The sequence below is a fragment of the Silene latifolia genome, chromosome 2 (genome assembly GCF_048544455.1).
Source record: "Silene latifolia isolate original U9 population chromosome 2, ASM4854445v1, whole genome shotgun sequence".
In the NCBI taxonomy this organism is placed as follows: Eukaryota; Viridiplantae; Streptophyta; class Magnoliopsida; order Caryophyllales; family Caryophyllaceae; genus Silene; species Silene latifolia.
Genome location: NC_133527.1, coordinates 44,011,404 through 44,019,241, shown reverse-complemented (window position 1 = coordinate 44,019,241; position 7,838 = coordinate 44,011,404). Strand labels below are relative to the sequence as shown.

Sequence of the window (7,838 nt, the reverse complement as noted above, 5' to 3'; positions counted from 1 at the left end):
AGGGAAATAAAGTGGTTTTTCATTCAGATTCATGTCGAATAATAATTGAAGGAACAAGTAGTGTTGTGCTTGAAGGACAGCGTAAAAGGAACATCTATATGATTGACTTAAATAACATTCCTAGTAGCTTATTCACATGCATAAAAGTTACAACAAATGATCCTTGTCTTTGGCACAAAAGATTTGCTCACAATAGTTCAACTACCTTGAATAAAATAAAGAAATGGAATTTGGTTGAAGGACTTCCCTCAATCAAATTTGATCAAGAAACTTTATGTGACTCGTGTGCTCGTTGCAAACATGTGAGATCATCGTTCAAACCTAAGAGAATGGTAAGCATCAATGAGCCACTAGAACTCGTGCATATGGATCTATGTGGCCCAATGAAGGTAAGAAGTAGAGGCGGATCCAGGTATGTCTTCGTTCTAGTTGATGATTACTCTAGATATGTTTGTGATAGGCTATCGCACACCTATGCAAAAATAATTATCCTAGACACAAATTAATGAAGTAATAGGGGTCGAACACAAGGAGACGGGAATTGCATTATGAAGTGCTATGGAAAGATTTATATCAAGGTCGATTACATTTGGTTTGGTTTGTTGGTTGGTTTGATGATTAGTAAATATAAAGATGTAAACAATACGATAAAAGGAGTCTAGGGGAGTCGGGTCACACATGCAAATGCAAATATATGTTTATGCTAAACTTGGTAATAGTAACATTGTCAATTATTTAGGCTTAAAGACACCCACCTCACGATATTAGTGTCAACCATAGACCGGGTCCTAGAGAAACTCTCGTTTATGACTAGGTCCTCCTACTATACATGTTTAGTCTAATCCGATTCCGTGCCTCTCGACTTATAGAATGAATTAACAAACTTAATCTACGATTACGGCCAATAACCAAAGATTAAACGTTGTAGCGCAAACATGTGATAGAAACAATTAGATAATATTATATCAACCTAATTTATCATTTTACATATATTAGATTTTGCATGTCTTCCCTAGTCCCTAGACTAAGGAATTTAGCTACTCATATTAAAATGTAAACTACAAACTATGTTGAATGAAATGCTAAACATGATTGTAGAAATGATATAAACTCAATGGTAAAGCATATAATGTAATAATAAACTATGCGATGTAAAGTAAATACTAATGATAAAAAGATGTGACAACTAATTTGAAATGTAAACTAAATAAACAAGAATTAGAATTACCGAAATGGAAATGGAACTTGCAAAGAACAATTGAGAACCAAATGCTTGAATAAAATTAGAACCAAATGTTTAACAACCAAATGCTTAACAATATTGAAACTAAAGATGAAAACTAAGAGAGAATTTTGTGTTTAAGACTATTAGAGGGTATAAGAGACGTAAAATAAGATTTAAGAAGATATCCTAAGCCTTGAAGTGCCTCCCCTTTATATAGGGGAGTGAGGTGAAACGTAAACAATCCACAAACAGCCAACCTCGATCGGGGACACCTGAATCCGGGTATTTCTTCATTAAATGTTCCCTTAATAGCTTGTGGAATCCAAAGTGTGATGTTTATTGCTCCTTAAAGCTCCGGTTAAACATTCCACAAAGCATCTTATGAGGATCCTAAGTTGAGCATCCTAAGTAGCATTTGTGGACTTTGCATTTTGGGTTTGACTTTCACTTGGCTTTGTTTTGCATTTCTTCATTTTAATCCACAACTTTTAGCATGCAAATCCATGCAACATCTCTTGGTTGGTCCATCATACTCTTCTATTTAGCCTTGCTTCTAGTGTTTGCAAAATATGTAGAAGTATGCTCCTAAAATCTCAAATACCTACAAAATATGACAAACCATGCAAATACAACTAAAATGCAATATTAGCTCAATAACACTAAGATTAGTGCAAATTAGCATGTAAAATAGAGCTAAAATATGGGGTTAAAATGTATAAAATGGACTTATCAAACTTCCCTAAGCTAAACTCAACATTGTCCTCAATGTGTAAACAATTAAATTACCCAACTAAACCATAAAAATGGCTCAATGCACAAAAACAAGAAGGACTAGAGGTCATATTTATTGGGTTGCAAGAAAATAAACTAAAGTGCAAAGCAAAGTAAACTTACTAAACTAGCTAGCCCCCCCCCCCCCCCCCCAAGCTAGTATGTATATGGGGGACTCTTCCTTTCATTATTCATCTAAGAAAAGGGTAAAAAGTTGAACCCCTTCCTTCCTTTATTCTTCTTACCACTTCCACTTCCAGATGCTTCACCTTGTTGACCGCTCTCACTAGAATCATCCTCTTTGAGAGGAGTGACATACTCGCCAATGTTTTGGCCACTTTCAAGACCATCGCCATAGCTACTGTAACCACCATACCCTCCGTATCCTCTATATAATGCCTCAACTTCATAATCCGAACCACAAAAATCCGGACCGGGAGCATATGTAGTAAAAGTACCTGCATTATTGTTAGAAGGGGGAGGAGGAGGATGAAATCCACCCGAGGGATAAGTATAAAATGAAGGGTGCGGCCCCTCGAGTTGGATTACTCCTTACCTAGCAAAATGATCATATATGGGATGCAATGCAAGCTTTTGGTCATCACGAATTATATTAACACTTAAGCTTAAGTCTCGCATCATATCCATCATTTCTTGACTAGGAGGGGAATGAATACTAGAGGTGGAATGGCGTGCTTGAGAGGGTTGACCTCTATCACGCCTCTCAACGGTGGTATGTGTCTCACCTCGTAGAGCCAAGTGGTAAATAGGTCTAGTAAAAGGGGCACTCCCATGATAGGGTTTGGTATGGACTAAGGCCTTAATTTCTTTCTTCTCTTCCGGTAAACTAATGGAGTCTTGTCTACCAATTTTCCAAACCAAGTTAGGGTGAGTATCCCTAAACGAATTGCAAGATAGGAAGTATTCATAATCTATTCCAACCCCTTTTCCCCTAGAAATAAGCAATTGTCTCAAGTCGGTGTTTTCTTGGTTGAAACGACACAAGTGTTGAGCAATTTTTGTAACCAAACCTCCTAAGACAATACAACTATTCTTGGGATTACATTGCTTGGTCAAGTGTACCGCAAAGTGGTAGAGAATATTGATCCCCTAATTTTCTTCACCATTAACATTAAGGAAGGCACCCAAAATCTCAATCTCAACTTTCCTCACCGAATGAGGCTAATTTCTCCCAAAGAAAGTCCACCCCATAAACCTTTGCCAAACACGAATGTCGGGGTAGTGAATGTATTGGTGGGGGACATGGTCCCAACTTTGAAAACGGAAGTGAGAAATGACATTCCAAGTCAAAACCGGGTTATAAGACTCGGGTGATTCAACAGGTAAGTCTCGATGGGGCAATTGGAAAATATTAGCAAAGTCCGCTAGGTCCATTCTATGGTCATCATTAAACAATCGGAAATTCACAAAAAGCACAAAACCGGGTTTCTTCGACCTATGAAACTCAAAAGAGCTCAAGAACTCAAGGGTGAGTTCGGGAAAGGTCTTATAATTCATTGTATAACAATGTTCCATACTAAGGTTCTTAAATAATGTCTTAACATTCTTTTCTATTCCAATATTGTTCAAAGAAGCTTGGTTCATGAACTTAGTCGGTTTCATACCTTTACTTTTTAGGATGACCCAATTGTCATATTGCTTTTGGCAATTGAAAATTACTCCGAGAAATTCCGGATCATGCCACTCCGGGACCTCTTCCATTTGCACATCTGATAAGTGCATAATTTACATACTTTTAGCCCTCATTTTAGCTCGGTTTCTATTGTTCGTCGTACTTTAATTAGTATATATTTGAGCTAATCTTGTGTTCTAGATGTATTGTTGTGTTTGTTATGGTTTTGTAGGAATCTAAGCATTTAGAGGCTTTTTCCTATCATTTTATACACTAAGCTCATTAAGCTAAACAAGACCAAGTGTTGGACTAAGCATGGAGCATTGGATTGGGTTTTGCATGGAGAAATTGATGGATTAATATGTATAATGCAAATGTTGAAAACAATCAAAGTCAAAGCCCAATGTTCAACTCCAAGTCAAGGTGGAAAGCATAAGATTCCAACATGTTTAGGATGCTTTTTGGGAGCTCAAAAGATCATAGATGGAGCATTTACCCGGGTGCATTAAGGGTCATTAATCACGCACTTAGGATTCCTCAAGCAATTAAGTGAGGAATTAAGCGAAAATACCCGGAAACACACAACCCCGATCGGGGCCACCCAACCCCGATCGGGGTTGCATGCCTCTTGGCTTTTACGTTATGCTCTCCTCTCCTATAAATAAGAGAGGTATTCCAAGGCTTTGATCATCTCATTTTCACGTCTCATTTCCTTTACATAGCCTTAAGCATTATATTTCTCTCATTTGTTTTCTCATTAGTTTTCAATATAAGTTGAGCTTGTAGTTCTCAAACATTTGGTTATTATTACATTTCAAGCATTTGGTTCTATTTGTTTCTTCCATACAAGTTATTTCTATTAAGGTATTTCTATTTCTAGTTTACATTTTACATTGCTATTTAGTTATTATTAATCTCATTTCATTAGCATAATTTCCTTTACATGTTATATCACCTAATTTGTTTAGATCATACTATCATGTTTATCACTTCTCTCAATATAGTTTACAATTTACATCCTATTATGAGTAGCTAAATTTCCTAGTCTAAGGGCTAGGGGAGCCATGCATAAATTTAATATATAAACATGATAAAATAAGTTAATAATAATATTGTTCATATTGCTTCTATCACATGCTTGCATCGTCACGTTTAATCTTTGTTTAAGGCCTTATTCAAATGATTAAGTTTGTTCATTCGTTCTATAAGTCGAGAGGCACGGAATTGAATTAGACTAAGCATGTATAGTAGGACGACCTAGTCATGGACGAGAGTTTATCAAGGACCCGGTCTATGGTTGATGCTAATATCGTAAGATGGGTATCTTTAAGCCTAAGCAATTGAAAATGTTGTTAGTACCAAGTTTATCATGATCATATGTTTATCTTTGCATGTGTGACCCGAACCCCTTAGACTCTCTTTTATTATATAATTTACATCATTATTGTTATTAATCATCAAACAACCAAACCAAACCAAATCGTAATCGACCTTGATAAAAAATCTATCCATAGCAATTCACGACGTAATTCCCGTTTCCTTGTGTTCGACCCCTATTGCTACATTAACTTGTTGTTTAGGGTAATTATCTTTGCATAGGTACACGATAAGCCTATCAAATTTTGGCGCCGTTGTCGGGGAAACGGTTTTATTGCTTTTTGAATTGTCGATTTTTATCTTGTTTTATTTTGTCTTGAGGAACACTTGTTTCTTGAGACCGTTACTTATCATTTTTCCTAGAAATTGTTGTCTTATGCCCAGGTGCTCTCGTAGTGGAGAATTGCTTTCACCGGATTCTGAGCCTGAGAAAACCTTTAGGAGAAGACGACGTTTTTGGAAGGAAGTGAAAGAAGCCACTTCTCCCATACAAGTTGAAAGTGCTAGGAAGTCTTACTTAGACGATCTAGAGGTTCTTGAAGAGGAGGAGGTTTCTTGTTCACCACCACCACCACCATCACCATCTACTACCAAAAAGATGGTGAAACTTTTCGATCATTCAAAGCCCACCGCGGCCATGCTTTCGGCCGGAATCACAACCACTCAAATCACCGCGCCGGAATTCGAGATCAAGCCGGCTTTCATTAGCCTTGTGGAGAGGAAGCAATTTGGGGGAAGTCCTTTGGAGGATCCCAATTTGCATGTGCAAAACTTTTGTGACTATTGCTCCATGATCCGACAAACGGGCATTACCCAAGCCCAAATAAGGGAAATACTTTTCCCTTTCTCCTTAAAGGACAAGGCCAAGCTTTGGATCAATAGTCTTGACCGCACCACCTTGGGAATCACCAATTGGGAGACACTAGCTCTTGCTTTTTATCAAAAGTTCTTTCCACCGGAGAAAACGCAAACTTTGAGGAGCCAAATCACCGGATTCCGTCAACAAGCTCTTGAGAGCTTATATGAGGCTTGGGAGAGGTACAAAGAGCTTCAAAGGCAATGCCCACATTATGGGCTAGATGATTGGTTTCTAGCAATAACATTCTATAATGGATGTTGTGCCGAGTCCCGAAGGATTCTTGATTCCGCCAACAATGGGCGGTTTGATCAAATTGACACCGACCTTGCTCATGTCACGATCGAATCTATGGCGGTCCATGATGCACAATATGTTAATTCCCGAGTTGTGCCATCCAAAGGTAAAGAAGAATCCTCCAACAACTCCGTTTTGCTAGCTCAAATTGCCTTGCTCCAACAACAATTGGCGGAAAGAGATGCTAAAGATTCCCTCTAACAACTCAATGTCGTGTCTTCAACAAGCCAAATCATCGTTTGTGATGGATGTGGAGGTGCGGTTCATTATGCCGCTCATTGCCAAGCTCCTATGGAAGAGGTAAATGCTTTTCAAGCTTTTAGAAAAAGTTCATATCCACCGGGTACATTTTCCAACACTTATAACCCGAATTCAAAATTTCATCTGAACTTGTCTTACACTAGCAACAATGTGCTTAACCCTCAACCCCCACCACAACAAAATGCCTATGTTCCTCAACAACAAAAATATATCCCTCCGCCGGGTTATGAAAATCAACAAAGGCCCCCATAAAACAATTACCAACAAAATCCACCACAAAATAGCCAACAAAACAGTCAAGGAGGTGGTAAGCTTGAGGGCATGATAGTCCAAATGCAAAGGGAATTGTTGGCTCAAATTCAAAAGAATAATCAAGGTCATAGTGCCGCGGTTAAGATTTTGGAACAACAAGTGGCTCAACTAGCCGCTTCTAGCTCTCAAAGGAAGAATGGTCAACTACCTCCCCAAGGTGAGCAACCACATGAAACTGTTAATTCTATTTCCTTGAGAAGTGGTTCAAGCTATGATGGGCCATCCATGACTTTGGATGATGAGGTGGTTGTTAAAAAGGCTAAGCTTAGGGAAATGACAAAAATAAGGCTAGTGAAGAGCCTATTGTTAAAGATCGTGTGCCATTTCCTCATCGATTGTTGATGCTAAAGAGGAAGAGCAAGCTTGATGCTAAAGATGTTGGGTCTCCTATGCCAAAAGAAAGTGATGAGGTGGTTGTTGAAGAAATCTCTCCTAATGCTAAGGAGAGTGATGCCGTTTCAAAGAAAGTGGATTCTCCTAAGGAGAATGAGAAAGAGATAGTGAAAGATGTGGAGGATGCTCCTCCCAAGGAAGTTGATTAAGTACCATTTCCCCATCGTCTAGCAAAGCAAAAGGAGAAAGGTAAGTTTGCTAAATTTTTAGAAGTTTGTAAAAATTTACAAGTCACCATCCCATTTATGGAATTACTTACCCAAATCCCTTCTTACTCAAAGTTTATGAAGGAGATTCTCTCAAAGAAGCGGTCCTTCAATAAGGTTGAGACCATTGCTTTCACCAAAGAGTGTAGTGCACTCTTACAAAACAAGTTTCCCCCGAAACTTAAGGACCCCGGTACCTATTCTATTCCTTGCACTATAGGCAAATATACCATTGATAAGGCCCTTTGCGACCTAGGTGCTAGTGTAAGTGTCATACCTTATTCCCTTTGTGAAAAACTTAACATGGGTGCTTTAAAATGCACAAGTATTACATTGCAAATGGCGGAGCGTTCTTTAAAACGACCTCTAGGTGTCTTAGAAGATGTTCCCGTCAAAGTTGGTAAGTTTTTCATACTCGTTGAGTTCCTCATACTTGATATGGCCGAGGACTCACAAACCCCAATTATATTGGGTAGGCCATTTTTACGCACCGCGGGTGCGTTAATT

At 38.4% G+C, this 7,838-nt stretch overlaps 1 non-coding gene across 1 annotated transcript; it reads right to left on the bottom strand.

The window, feature by feature from the left end:
* Positions 1–5,976: 5,976 nt before the first annotated feature.
* Positions 5,977–6,083, bottom strand: LOC141644838 (small nucleolar RNA R71). Its single transcript, XR_012544442.1, has one exon. It is a non-coding gene; the product is annotated as a small nucleolar RNA R71 (small nucleolar RNA).
* Positions 6,084–7,838: the final 1,755 nt, after the last annotated feature.